This window comes from Python bivittatus, unplaced genomic scaffold, assembly GCF_059951505.1.
Source record: "Python bivittatus isolate LINGU-HERP-01145 unplaced genomic scaffold, Pbiv_v1 ctg000020_np1212, whole genome shotgun sequence".
In the NCBI taxonomy this organism is placed as follows: domain Eukaryota; kingdom Metazoa; phylum Chordata; class Lepidosauria; order Squamata; family Pythonidae; genus Python; species Python bivittatus.
The window spans coordinates 129,868,184-129,884,349 of NW_028277030.1; positions in this window are offsets into that span (position 1 = coordinate 129,868,184).

Below are 16,166 nucleotides of genomic sequence, written 5' to 3' on the forward strand. Positions count from 1 at the left end.
TCTCACACCCACCACCATCTCCATTTCCTTCTCTTCTTTTTCTCAAAATGCATCTTGATTTGGGTGGGAAAACATGCAATCTTTAGAAGCAGGAAGAACATTTATAAAGACTTTTGCATTTCTAAGCAGCCAGAATCCAATTTATGATTGCAAAGACTTACAGTAAGAAAACATGGATAAGGCTAGGCTCTTCAGCAAGGTAAGATTCAGGTATTGTATTTTATTTAAGAATTCAGGATAAAAATAGTAAACAAACAAGCTGCATTAGAAAGTAATGATCTGCAGTAATTCTTAACCATGTTTTACTGTGTAAGAATTTGTCTTGGTAGTGGAAGGGATAGCTCTTCTATCCTGTCCTTGTGACTAACAAGCTATAGCAATTATAGAATATAGCAACTATGGTCAAGAAGGATGTCTGAGCCCTCTCTTCTTCTCCTACCCAGGCCAAGAGTGCAGGAGGTGCCTATGGCTGCCCTGCACAGAGTTCCAAGGCAGCCCCCCTCCTGCTCAATCGATACCCAGCTCAGTCATCGTGGTTTCCTCTTTTTCCCTCTTCTTGATGCCTAGTCACTCAGCCAAAGGCTACTCCTCCTGTCCCTGGTGGCAGTGATGGGATGGCCTTGGCTGTGTTTGAGTTTTGTGTAATAGAAGATGCTCCATGTTGCCCAGTCAATTCCACCCTCTCCTGGAGGACCAGGAGCACTTTCCTCTGTCATGCAGAAAAACTCAAACAAGAGGAGAATGAAATTGTGCAGACTGGAATGTGGAGCTCCTTATTGCTGTGCTGGTGCTGATCAACCTTCTCAACACAGGACAATAAGTATAGGTTATGGGGGCAGCACAAGTTATGCTGACATATTTTCCTCCCATCTCCAGGACAGGAGGAAGGCATAATAGTGTTGCTGTGTGGACAAACTCATAGCACGGTTCTTCATTCTTCTTAGGAAAATTCCTCTTCAATGTCTAGTAATCTAGTGCTAGAAAACATTTTGAAAAACTAAACTAAATAGCTAAAGGTTTGTCTTAAAATTAACTGCTGAAGGCAGCAACTTATTATGTCTCATGGTCAGGCTACCCCGGTGGGAACTCCTCCCATGTGGCTGCCAATGACAACATTACCAAGGAAGGAGACAATCTGGAATGCCCCATGCTACTAAAGATAGTATTGAAAAGGTCTCTCAGTTAATGTCTCAAGTTCATTCTTGAATTGTGAGGTACAGTCTCTTCTACAATTAAAGGACTGATTAAAGCAAACCATGTTGCAGTCTATGCTTGCTTCAGGTATTCCTACTGCCCCCCCCCCCCCAAGAAGCCTCAGCTCAGGGCCCACTCAAGAGGTAGCTGGGCTCCTCACAAAGCTGTTCTTTCAACGTGGTTTGCTGAAACTGTGAAAGTCCAATTCCCTATTGCCTTTCTATGCTCTGTTAATTGCATATATTTAGCTCTTGGAGAAAGAATAACTTAACTTCTAATTTTGTAAAGAAACAGACCCAATCTTGGTTATTTTGCCATAGAAGTCTCTGATATGACTCTGTTTTCTAAGCAGACATTAATGATTCTAAAACTAATATTCATTGTTTGAAAAGCCATAGCAGCCTTGGCATTTACTTAACCTTTTGTCTCATGTATGAGACTGAGACGGCCTAAATCCATTTCTTAATTAGTATCTTCTCTCTTGGTCTCCATTGTCTCTTTTTGTCTCTCTGACTTACACACACAGAGAGTCTCTCATTCATTTTTTTTTTCCTCCTTCATTTTTGACATTATTTATCAAATAAACTGCATATCACTGTTAGAACATGAGACTCTGGAAGTAAAGTTGTAGGGGGCATTTTGTGTTCAACATAACTAGCCCTTCATCTTTCCTTTCTTAAAAAAAGATATAATTATGGAGGAAAGGAGAAGATAATATAGCTTAACCAAATTTTGTGACTCCTTAGTAGGAATTGCATAGCCAATAAAATTGACCATGCTGGCTGTGGGTAGGAGGAGAACTAGTCCAACACATCTGAAGATAGTCATATTGGGAAAGACTGAAGGAGGCCACACAACGGAATATTCAAGGTGGTCAAAAGTAATTAAAACACAAAATACAATTTTTAAAAATACATAAATTAAAATATCACTCAAATTCATTGACAACAGCATGCATGGTAAAATAGATATTTCTTGGTGGCTGCTTTTCTAAGGGCAGAGGGACTAGAGAGCCAAACACAGCTCCCAACAGAAAATATTTCATAGTCAAGAATGACATGGGCTTCTGGGAACAGGATACCATCAAAAAAGCTTTCCTGAAAAATTTAACTATTCCAAATTTAACTTTTTTTTTTTTTGACACTATATTAGAGAAACAATGTTTTGGGAAGGATGGCTAGAAAAAATGTAATTTTCTATGTCAATTTTATTTATTGACCCTAGAGATCTGGCTGCCTGGCTGATTATCCTTATTTCCTTGTGGACCACCTGCATAGCACCAGATTAGGAACTGAATGCATTGTGAAGGATTTTGATGTTCCCATTACAATCCTGTAAGACTGAGTGAGAGGTGGGCTTTGGTTTGGCAGGGCATGGCGTTACCCTTCACTGGCTGAGTTTGAATGACGTGCTTAACTAGTGAATTAGAGACTTCATGACTGCATTTCTACAAGTCAGTTGATTCAGTAACTAGGTTAAGCATATTGTGTGCAACCAGCCATTCAGTGTTACAGGTGAGCATAGTTGTTTTTCCAAAATTCTCCATCAAATAGACAATTTCAAGGGAATTGTTCCAAGGGAAGAAGAAATTTGTAATGTCTTCCCATAGGATTCATTGAAGGTGGGAAGCTAGGGAGTCTGCAGACTGCTGGAGAGATAATTCTACAGTGAAAGAGAGAATATTCCCCTCATCATTGAGTAAGTACAAGTACCACAATTCAGACGTGGGTGTTTTGCTGAAATTCTCTGTGGAAGAATTTAAAGCAAATTCTTTTTTCATCAAAGTGAATTGAAAGTGGAAGAGAAAGAAATGCAGGAGAATTTCTCTGTCTGGCAGATGCATTATTATACACCAGTAATTTGCAAGCTATATTCTGAGGAGGTCTGGAAATAAAATCTCATGAAGAATGCATGAAAGAGTTAGATATGTTAAGCCTGGAATAAGAAAATTATGGGGAGACATGGTAGCCATCTTTAAATATCTGTAACATTATCATGCAGAGGAAGAAGATGAGTTGATCTCTATTTCTTCATCAAGCAGAATTAGTACCAAAGGTGAGAAACTCAAATAATTTAGCTTGGTCTAAATATTAGGAGAAACGTCCTAATAGCATGAACTATTCAACAGATTGCCTTGGGGTTGATGAGTTCTCCTTCCTGAAGGTGTTTAAGCAGAAGGAGTAGATTAGTTCCCCCCTCCTGGAGTTTTCCAGATGAGCTGAGACTATAATTCCCAGAGGTCTCAACTACCAAGCCCAATGGCTGATAGGGATCCTCCATTGAGTGGCAGATAGGCTAAAATGAACTCTGAGATACCTTTCAATGCCATGATTTCATCATGTTATACATATAGTGAGCTGTTGCTAGTCAGAGCTAGGCAAATAATTTGACTTGATATCAAGTAGTTTTCCAAGTGTATTGCAATCTCTGGTCTTTTTCTCAATTCATTTAATAAGCAAAACTAGTAAGCAGATCATGACCAGCATAAAGGAATGGTTGCAGAATCAAAAAATAATAATAATACCCAAGATAATGTTAAAGGGATACTGAGTATTTCCCCCTCCCCGGCCTAAAGAAATTATCAAGCAGTTCCAGCAAGACTTCCTAAAATTCAGAGTTGCATTCACTGCCATTAACAACCTGCTTGCATTGTGTTACAATTGTATCTGTGTTTAATGTAGAATGGAACGCACCAAGAATCATCCCGGTTTCCATTGTGACAGCTCAGCAGTGAGATTTAAAGTTTGGGGTGGCCAAAGTATTGAGATGCAAATCAGTCTCTGCTCACAGCCTCCTGCTGTGGTCCAAATTTGGTAGAGATCAAGTTCGGCAGCCTCTGATGAGGAATTTGCGATCCAGCCTTTGCTGGGATTCACAAATGAGTTGCAGCCACAAGTATCATTTTCAACAATATAATTGTAATGTAGGAGATTAAAGTTTGCACTAAAGAGAGTCTGCCTGGTCTCCCATTATATTTGCGTATGTGCACGTGTGTGTTTTTTAACCCAGCTGCATCATTACTAAGGAGGCTTCTATAGACAATACGTTTGTGCACATCAGAGCTTCCTTGCTCAGAAATATACACTCCTTGAATATAAACATTTCATGATTTTCTCTCTCTCTCTTTTTTTAATATGCAGATGGTAAAATACTGGCTGTGATGAACTCATTTGGGGCTTCTTGAAGGAAAAGTGCCATTACGCTTTAAAACAAAAGAATAAAAACAGGCTACTTAAAAAAAAATACTGTGCAGAAGAATCACGTTTGTTAATTACTGCTGAAAATTTCAGGTAAGAAATAACCAATTCAGACACTCACAATACATAAATGTCTCGGGTTACTCGATGGCTGTCTGGACTGTCATTTGCAAATCCCTAATATTCTCTGTCTCCTCCCTGTGCACCACACATACATTTTAATACTTCCAAAAAAAGAAAGCCTGCAACCAAGTAATAATGAAGTAAAACTTAACATCATCTGGAAAATGGATTGACAGCCCTGGAGATGGGAAGTTTTTTATCTTCTGAAAAAAAGAAAGAAACAGAGACTGCACAGCTGCCACTATGGAGGTTACAAAGCTGTATCCAAGTTTCTGTAAATCTTTCCTAGGTCCTATAGCACTAAACACCATTTTGGTTCCCCAGCATTTTATGCTATGATATGCCCCAAAACATATCTCAACTCTTGGCAAAGTCTCCACTTTAGACTTTACTACAGTATGTATTTTCCACCCATATCTGACTTCCTTCCAAGAAACTCTGTCATTTTTTTTTTTTTTGAAGTAATGCAAAGACCAATATTCACAGTAAAATTAGGAGCCAGGCCAAGATGTATATGTGAGGTGCAAATACATAAAATATTAAGCCAGAGTCCAGGGTCAATCTGGACATTAAGAATCAGGTTCAGCAGACAAGGGTGAGTCAGGAGCATATCATGCTCTGTAACCTATAGTGGAACATTTGCATGGTTCACATATAATGCAAAGGCAAGATTTTTAAGCCATGATTTATTCAACAAACCATAATAATCTGACTCACAAAACACTATGCCATAGTGGATGGATCCACATATCACCTAACATTCAAATATAGAAACTGCATTATAACATGGATGGTATATAAACCAGACCACTGTGCCCAGCACTGATTGTTCTGAATGAAGGATGTGTAAAACTAAAATGTTTGAGGGCCCAGCTATATCCCAGCTGTCAGCTATTAGGTCCTTCAGAAGAGGCTTTGGACCTGAATCTGTAAATGATTCTATACCATACATCTTAGTGGGGCTTGGCCCTCTCTTTCTGAAAGAGGCTGAACAGCCTGTTCTTCAGAGTGATCCAAGCCTGGACTGATTTTTTTTATTTTCCTGATTTTCTTCTGAGATGAGTGGAGTCTGCGGTTGCCCAGAAACTCATTTTCATCTTCTTATGAGGATGAAAGTTCCTCATGCAAGTTCCTTGCATTCTTTCACAGTGAAGAGATAACATCATGATGTGAGTTTTCCCATCTCCTTCTCAATCTCCCCAAAGGCAGTCCAAGAAGAGAGTCATTCCACTTTTATAGATTCTATAAGACAAAAAGAAGGAATCACAATTTACCCTTATCAGGGGGCAAAGCCATATTTTTTTGGCCTGTTAAATTTGACCAGATGGCCATCTCTTGAGAGCTAAATTTTGAACCAAAAGCAAATAGCATAAAATATTAGATGAATTCCACTGAAAATGTGTTGTCCTGAGCCTCACTCTTCACTGACTCTAGCATATTGTGGCAGCAATGATTTAGAAATTCCTCTGAGATGTTCTTATGCCTTTCCCTTTGGAGGTAGCCTTCTTTGTGAAACTATTCCTGGGATAGTGCTGTTTGTGAATTGTCCTCATCAAGCAATGGAGCCATGAGGAGGCCTCTAGACTACCAGATTAACAGATTAGAAAAAGAACAGCAAAGATGCACCTAGAATGCCTCATTCTGGATATCCTTCCCATAAATATAAGTTGCATTTTATTTCCCGGAATTTCTGACTGCATATTAGCAGAAAATTTTTGGAGCAGATGTCTAACATTTATGGAGAACACCAGGCTGGGGAAAGATTACCCCACACAAATATAATAATAACAACAATTTCATTTGAATAAAAGTTGTGCAACTTGGGAGAAAAGCTTTTTTTCTTATTTATTTATTAATTATTCAAAGATGATTCATCATCTCCAGCAAAGAGAAATTCATCTTCCTTCCTTCCTTCCTTCCTTCCTTCCTTCCTTCCTTCCTTCCTTCCTTCCTTCCTTCCTTCCTTCCTTCCTTCCTTCCTTCCTTCCTTTCTTCCTTCCTTCCGGAACAAATGACATAACTGTTCCATGTAACAATGGACAAAACATTTATTTTTAATGCATCAAGTTCTATCTTATTTATGAACACATTTTTGTATAAAAGGAACTACAGTATATCCTCTGCTTGTCCTGCAGCTTTTAAAAGTGGGGATAAATAGATGAAAAGTGTAAGTAAGTTTCTCAAAGAATGTTGAATAGAAACTCTGCCTGGGTAGGCTTTCCATGGCTTGACTTAACACCCCCCCCAAAAAAAAACCCCTCCTTCATCTTATTATGAGGAAATATTTGTAGACATTAATTTTATTAAAATACAAAAGCAAATGGAACACATTTCTCACTCATTTCAAGTTCAGTGGCCCCTTCTAAATCTTGCTTTGTCCTAGAGTTATATGCTCTTTTTCAAGATTTCAGATTGCAACAGTCCTTTGAGTGGTGTGTATGGGGCTAAACTTCAAAAAGTGGGTTAAGGATAAGAGAAAGTGAATAGGTCAAGGATAAAACTAAATGGAATTGGAATTAAATTTTATTTTAATTAAGCAGATTAAATGAAAAACAGTTAAGATGGTTATTTCCCATGTATTTAGTAATGTTCCTCTTCTGTCATATTGAAAATTATGATTCTGCATCATGTTGGGGTGGGTGGGCTCAGGTTATACATGGTTCCTTTATGCTGACAGAAGGTTATTAGTTGATTTACTCAATTATTTACAACATGTAAGAGCTCTGTTAGATGAGACCGATAATTTATCTAGTCCAGCATTCTCTTCCAAGTGGACAGCCAGATGTTTTCAGGAGCTCACAAATGAGACCTGAATGTTTTGTCTTTGGGTATTTGAGAAAAAAAAAATCTGCCAAATGGAAAAGACAAAGACTGTCCCCAATGGAGAATAAGCATTCCAGCCTAGAAGGACTAGGCATGATTGCGGCCAGTGGTCTCTTGCCTTCTGGCCAATTCCATCTAATGGCTTGTCAGTCTGGGCTTGCTCCTTCTCTTGCTGTGGTGGGGGGTACCTTGGTCTGTAAATCCACATCAAACTCTTTTATTAGAGGCTCATTTAACAAGTCCCCCCCCCCCCATTTTCCCATTTAAAGAAATTCCCTTTTTTCCCTTTCATTTTGATACTCTAGAACCCCTAAAAGGTCCCAAAATGCAGGAGGGGGGTTTATTATACAGTTAAAAATGAGAAGGCCACATGGGGAAGCCGTGGTCATAAGGAGACGATTGTTAAGTAAATCCCAGCCTGTGGCTGTTTTTAATTTATTTTTTGTTTTATGTGCAAAGAGAAACTTGGCCTTGTGAGTCTGGCTAATATCAGGGACTGGAATTTTGTAGATGTTTAATCAGAGGCCATTTTGCAGTGCAGGAGGGGCTGAGGGGAACTGGTGCGGATCTGTTCTTGTTTGCTTTTTTGTCACTGCGTCTGGCTTTCCTTAGCTGGCTTTTCTCCCCCTTTTCTTTCTTTTTTCTTTTTTTCCATTTGCGGAGACTGAGCCAAAAGCTTGATTTCAATTTACACAAGACAGGACACAATACACTTCTCCAAAGTGACTTTATTTAGCTTTTAACATATATATATATATATATATATATATATATATATATATATATTCATTTTTCCCATATCCAATCAAGCACTTGGTTTGCAGGCTACCTCTCATTCTCCTAAAAACCCCAGATGCCATCTGCAATTTAAAACCATGCCGTGAATTCAGCATTCCTAGCAGATTCCCTGATAGTTTATGACCCATCATAGCTGCATGAAAGGCATTTTATACATTTTGGGTTGGAGGAGGTTTCATCCCTTTGTAAATCTCTACATATTTTAGCACGTGCCATTAATATGCAAATAATGGAGACAAGCCTAGTTTTAATTGCCCTCCCAACGACATGGGAGGTGTCGCTGTTGGAGCAAATTAGCTTTCTGTCAACTTCAGACTTTCCACAGACTCCCAGGTTTATGGTTTAAATCAGAGAAATAAGAGGGCATTCAGTGGATTATTTTGTGTCCAATGCTGTCTCACTAAGAAACTTTTTCATACTTTTTTATTTTAAGGACTCTGTTTCTTTCTACTTCCCTTGTAACTGTTGATTTCAAGAAATATTGCTTCCATATTCTGGAGTCAGATTAAAAAGGAGGGGAGGGGGAGGAATAGGATGGGTGCCAGGGAAGGGAAAATTCTCATATAAATCCCTGTAATTTATAGATTTTTGGGGGGTTGTTTGTTTGTTTGTTTGCAAAAATTCCAAATGGAGCAACCATATTTGTTTACTAATGTGCCCCATCCAGGCAAGGTCAAACAAATTGGGATATAAGTGCTTCAAAAACCATTCTTTCTGCACTTGGCCCAGATTCTTTATTCTTTACCAGATCTTCTAAGCATTTCTGCCATTTGAGGTGAGGAGGATAGGAGCTGCAGAGAGGACCTGTCTGGCCACATTGCTTCAGATATTGAATATCTTGCGGAGAGAAACGTTCCTGGGAGATCCAGAAAAGTTTTGACTTGCTTTGTATTCCAAAATGATTTAAAGAGGCTTTTTGTACCAATGCTTTTCAAACTTGGCAACTTTAAGATGTGTGGACTTCAACTCCCAGAATTCCCCAGCCAGCATGCTGGGGAAGATGTGTTGAAGTCCACACATCTTAAAGTTGCCAAGTCTGAGAAACACTTTTATACCTTGCTTGGGAAACAGTCATTCTTCCTTGAGAATTTCTGGTTCTATGATTTTTGTAAAAATGTTGATTCTACAGTTTTACTAATGTCTGTGTGTGTTTACATTTTCATTTCTTGTTTTTCTTTCTCCACTTTACTTCCCATCTTTTACCACCCCTCCCTTTCCTCTTTATCTTTCCTCTGCATGTTACCTGTCCCCAATTTCCCCTCCCTGCTTCCCCTCTTTTTCGCCCCCCCTTAGTTCTTCTTCTGCTTTCCCACACTTTACCCTCTGCCTACTTCTCCCCAGCTCCCACTTGCTTCTTCCTCCCCATTTTACCTCTCTCCCCCCTCAACATTCCATCCTCCATGTCATTCCTTCTTCTTCACTTCAGCTCTCCTCCCCCACTTTCCACACACACGCTCCCTTCTCTGCTCCTCCCCTTCCCCGGGCTCTGCTGTTTCCTGCCCATTCTTCCCAGCTCTGTTCTGAAAACAACAATCTGGCAGGAACGAATGTGCAAAGCAAACAAGGGCAGGTAAGCAAAGAGAAGGAAGGGAGGGTTCAGCTCCCCTCCCTCAAGTAGCACTTTAGACCTTGCAACTTATCTGATTAGGGCAGAGATGTGAACAACCAAAACTAGCTGTCCCTGTCATGTCTAATTTGGCCCTATGATAGTCGCCTCATTCAATTTTTTTTTTAAATGGTCCCAATTACAGCAGCTGTCAGATTTCGAGGTTTTCAAAATGCAGCCTGTGTGTGAAGTATTGAATCTGGCAAGAGAATACATAAACAGTGTTGTCTTAAGGCCATTTATCAACAAACTTAAGATTCTGGCCACAATTCAAGGCAGTTATGAGCGTGTTTAAACCTGTTGATTATAGAGAGCTTAAGGGCTGTTACCCCTATATTGGATTACAGCCAGTTTTTAAAATTTGTTTTGTTTTGTCAATTTTTTCAGCAAAGTGAACTGTAGAAGTAAAATGTTCAAAATGTGCAGTGCATAATTTGGGACTGATAGGTTCAAACTTCAGCAGTTTGGGGCCTTTGTGGCTATTTGCCACCTATTAACATTGATGAGTGAGATGGGCATACATGCCAAATCAATAATCCAGTTTGCATAGGCTGACTCCCAATAGTGACCAAGAGGCAACCATGTCACCTATGTGTCGCCTTTGTTGACTTTTATAGGGAAATTTTTAACATGGCCTATAATTCAAGACCAGTTCACTTGAAAGGCTATACAATGAAAACTCGATTATTTCTACCAGGGATGCACACAGGGTGTGGTCAAAAAAGTCAAGCAGAACTTTAATTATACCATTGTGAATTCCATCGTCACTTTTCTGACCATACATCTCTGATTTCTACATTGCCATGCAAAGGTCATTTCAAGTGAATAGGAATATTAGAGGAGCCGTGATGGAATACCCCAAAAATCTATTTGATACTGAATCCTGTTTTCCATAACAGCCTATAATCAGACACACATGCACCAAAGATTTTACTATTTCTCCCCAGTATATGGCATTAAAAGCAAAAATACTATCTCCAAACCTGGTCTTTCCAAATGATGAATCATTCTTCATTAATATTCATTGATGGTTCCATCTCCAATGATATTCTTAAAATTCCTTTCAAATTCACCTAAGGTAGTGGCCATGCTACATCTTATGGAGTTTTCAACTGGATGTTAGATCACTACGTGCCAATGAAGCATGCAAAAGAAACCAGCATATGAGTTTAGACATCAGCCAGATGAGATCCAGGGTAGGATTTGAAATGATTGTTGCAGAAGCCAATGATTTTTCATCCCTTTCTTCTACCCTTCTTCCTCCTAAACCAGTGTTGTCCAAACTTGGCCACTTTAAGATGAGTGGACTTCAACTCCCAGAATTCCCCAGCCAGCATGGGGTGGCTAGGGAATTCTGGGAGTTGAAGTCCACTCATCTTAAAGTGGCCAAGTTTGGACAACACTGTCCTAAACTATTATACCTCCCTGCTATTATAGCCGCCATTACAATTTGCTAAACACAGGAGCCAGCATCCATATTATCATATGGTAATCACTTGCAGAAATGAATACACTAAATCAGTTGGCGCCTTGGCCAGTTACAATTTTAAAAAAAATGGCAGCCCCACAATTTTAAGATGACATTGCTATGGCAAGCTAGTCATAATATGGCTGAGTTACTACCATAAGCAATGGATTTAGAATATTATGAAAATATATGCTTTCTTAAGTGCTGTGAATTATACCAAATAATTCTGAACATCTCTTTTACTAGGCTAATGAATCAGAGAGAACGCTTCCTCACATTATCTGCAATCAGCATAGAGAAAATGTATTTGGAAATTCATATTTCCTGGATAAATAGCACATATTCTCTAATTAAGTAGTGTCTGATTATATCATAGAGAAATGAAACATTTTTTTTTAATGTCTGACTTCCATGTGGGAGATTCAGATGGGGCTGCAATGTATAAGAAAGGAAAGCATGTAATAACTTAATATAGGTCTTAACTTTAATGTTAGCATCTGCAATCAAGGACAGAGGTTTTTTGGGGGGGTCCATGTTGATCATCCGTTCCATGGAACAAGCAAGCTCTTCATTTGCATAAGGAGAAACAGGAAAGGATGAGCAAGGGAAGTGCAGAAAGAGGAGTGTTATTCAAATCACAGGCCAGTTAATTTAGGCATGGGATGATCCTGAATATCTCTTTAGATCTGGGATTGGGAACTCTAGATTCCCATCCCAGTTCCTGATGCTGCATTTGGATCCTTCATGTGAAGTCTGGTGCAGAATATCTCTTTTCCCTCTATATATTAATGATGTGCATGGATGTATCAGTTAACCATCCTACAAAAACATCTTAATTCACTCATATATCACATAATCACATCAAAATTATTTTGAAAAGCAGTTGGCAAGAGAAACAAAAACAGGCATAAGCATACTGACTCCAAGTGCTAATTCCTGTGACCTTACTTCCCTTCTATATTGTTTTATGCTACCTTTATATCTTTTCAGGACCTCTCTTCCCAGCTGCTACTGGCAAAGGCATTACTGCTGTCCTCCTTTCCCAGCATCAGTAGCAGTGATACCATCAAGACAGGAGTTGGGGTGGTGAGGTGGTGGGTGGAATCTGTCTTTCTCTGACAGACAGAGCAAAAGGATTCTCCAGGATTCATTTACCACATTTTGCAATAGGTGAAGTAACACATGCCATGCCCGTCAGCGGTATTTCTCAACCTCAGCAACTTTAAGATGGGTGGACTTCAGCTCCCAGAATTCCCTCAGCCAACAGTTTGGCAGCATTCTCGGAGTTGAAATCCACACATCTTAAAGTTGCTAAAGTTGAGTAACACTGCCCTAGCTAAAGCTACCAAGCTAAAGTGATAGGAGTGAAGGAATATAATCCCTCCAAGGTTTAAAACTATCTCAGTATATCAGTGTTTAGTATGTACTCCTTTTCCAATACGGTAGAAACAACCCCACTCACAAATATTCACACTCTTTAGCCTTTAGCTCATATAATACATTCTCTTTCAAATGTAGCTGAACTCTTGATGGCTACCTGGACTTGTTCAGATAAGGTTTTGTTTTTTTTTAGCAACAATACAGAAGTGATCTGTCGTTGTCTTCCTCCAAGGTGTTTTCTGATGCCCCAGGCTAGTTTTACAAGCCTGGGATTTTCTGGTGATCTCCTGTCCAAATACTAACCAAGTCTGCCACTGCTTACTTTTCTGAGATCGGCTAAGATTAGGACATATTTTTCAACAATATTGGTATAACCCTATGCTCAGTGTTATATCATGGTAATATTGTTAGCAGATTAGTATTTATTCAAAATGTTTTTTTTAATCACTTAATAGGCACCAGAAAGAGTCTCTGCTTTTTAAAACTTTGGGGAGTTTCAGCTGCTTGCAACAGTATGAGGTTTTGTGTAGCAGCAATGAGGGTTTGTTTACAAAATTCAGAAAAAGGAAAGGGGAAAATATTCTTGATCACTTGGTAGAACTAAGTTAAGCATGATCCCCTTTCCCATTGTATTTCAATCAAATTTGAATTGATTGAATTTGCCAACATCCCTTCAAAGGAACTGAACATACCTTTACCATTTTTTTTCAGGGATCAAATCCTCCTGATTTTTTCAACACCAGTTCCATTAATTTTCATCTGAAAGCACAGTCATGAACTTTCTTCTATTAATTTGGGGGGAGGAGACTTAAAAGGGCAAACAATTGGTTGGATCATGTCCAGACACTTAAGTCTCATGCAAGGAAGGCTGAACAAGAACAAGCTAAGGCCAGTCTGCATTGCATCGCATCACATCGCAGACACACTGCCCGTAAGGCAGGAGGGCTTATGCACTGGAACTATGCTAATTTAAGTACGGTGGTAACTGTGCCGAACTACTGTGAAACAATTCAGGCAGTCAGCAAACAGGGCTAATTGCTAGTGTGGGAGATATTATGGGTAATTTACTGCCCACTGAGGGATTGTACCTCGAAATAAGGTCCCCTCCCCTTTCCTCTGGATAGACTATGCATGTTAATGCCCTGTTGCAATCATGTACTGAGAGGACATCCTGATATGAGTCCATAAACACACTTCCAGCATAAGACCTCATTCGAGATCCTCTGATAGTTGCAATGTTTTGAACTGTTGAATAACCACAGGACTGCAATTAGAGGATGCTGGTAAAAATGCCTGATTATCTTAGGTCTGTGGGTAGCAGAATAATAATAAAAAAAGAGGAGATAATGACATGTCATAGAGTTTTCTCTGATCATTAATGACAAGCGGAAAGAGGTAAAAGTATGCAGATTTTTAGTGTCTACAGACACAGGATAAGCTAGAAGAATTCTAACAATGTGGAAATAAAGTTCGTTGGCAAAGACACTCCACCTTGGTAGGCAAATTGCAACACACATTTCATAATTTTGCATGCCTAACTGTCCCACAATATACATTTTTCACGTTTGGGCAAATTTAGTTTTCTCAGGCTCCTTAACAATTTTCTATTATGGCAGCATTCCAATTTCTTAACTCCAGGGAGGAAGAAAGGAGGAGAACCAGTGGACAGGATCAGGAGAGACCTCCTATCTTATCATCTTTAAAACTGCAGCCAAAGCAGCAGCACTAGAAATAATCTGCACCACCAATGGACTCATCAGGTAATATAGATGGTAAGCTCAGTGGAGCTTGGGGAAAGGAGTTCATACCCTACATCGTACTCAGGAATTGGGTTTGCACAACCTGATAGACTGAAATGGGGTCGGGGTCTTTGTGGTTCAGCATGCTGTGGGAAGCCAAGCTGTTGCGAGCCAGCCCATCATGTTAAGCCACAATATATTTTATTTGTTTGAGCATAGCTTTTGTAAAAATAGCAACTAGGTTTTGTCCATTTGGGCTAAGTATTGTGTGAACCCATCCTTGATCCCATCAGAAGCACAAAGCAATTCTATTTAGGGATGTGGGTGGGGGAGGGAGTAGGAAATAGCCTAGGTTACCCAGGGCTTTAGAGTAGCCAGGTTAAAACAAGCAGACAAAGAGGGACATATCTCATGAACACATATGGCTTTGTTTTACAGACAATTTCAGCAGGTAGACCTTGTATGAAATGCTACATCAACTAAAATGCTGTCTTCTACAGAAGTGGAAAAGCTGCAAATCTTTTCTCTTGTCCACATAGTTCAAATCCAATATCTGAATGCTACTCACCCATCACTAGTAACATGGGCTGCAATTTTCTTCCCATACACTATCACTATTTTCTTAGAGTCATGGAAAGAATTTCCCCTTGTAAATCCCTTCAGAGCCAGCCAGCTAGGGATGATGGAGAAAGGAGCCCAGCAGACCTGCAGCAGACCTCTGATTCTAGCCTGCTTACAACAGCCCAAGGAGGTGGCAATGCAAAGTGTTGCATCAAGTTGGTTAACACTTCTGGAATAGGAAGGAAGGAAGGAAGGAAGGAAGGAAGGAAGGAAGGAAGGAAGGAAGGAAGGAAGGAAGGAAGGAAGGAAGGAAGGAAGGAAGGAAGGAAAGATTTCCAATAAGTACAGGCCATAAGCTCACAATGATCAAGTCTCTATCTTTGTACACACTGCCCATCACTAGTACCGATTGGATGGCTTAGTGAGATCCTTGGACTGGTTCCACTAGGTTTGGCCTTGGCTCTAGCAAATGCTGAGAAGACCATCAAACTTAACTATCACAAGGAAGTCAAAGTCATGTCATTGTGTACCTCATATGCAGAGGTACAAGGTCACTCTGTATGCAGCAACAAGCAGTTCCTGGGCAAGTCATCTATATCAAGAACAAAGCATGCACGTTTTGAATGGATGTTTATCTATTTCACCCCCTTTTTGTCATATCTAACCATCTGTCTTTCTTAGCATCCATACCTATAGTAATATGTGAATGTATTTGGTGTGTGTGTGTGTGTGGCATAGATGATAGATCTAATTTATAGCTGAGCACCTTCATTTTAGTTATTTCATGAGAATATTTTAAGCTAGGTCTGCATAATATTAAAATAAGTTAAAATCTATGTAAAATTTATGAGAGCTTGTCAGGTGTAATGCTTGATAAAGTAAGTTGAATGCTTCGGAATACTCATTTTCTCCAGGCTGAGTCTAGGAGTCCAAGTTTCCAGTTTAATTTTAGAAACTCCTTTCCATTAAATTGTTCTTGTATTAATGAGATAAAGCTCAATTTAGGAGAAGAAAAGTGTATTTCCCTTCCCTCTGTCCTACAAAACAATAAAATAAGTCACAGAATCTATGCAGCAAGTTGGAGGGAGAAGGAAATGCTTTCCTAGAGTGATGATTTCCCCTCTTTTCAGAACAAGAAAGAAATAGAAGTAATTGGAGTATCCTTTTTATAGGCATGCCTCTTCAAAAAGGTGTCATTGCTAGAAATACATCTCTGGTTTTGTGTACAAATAAAGCTGAAACAGCTGACCTCCTTCCAAACATTGTCTTCCTTCTGC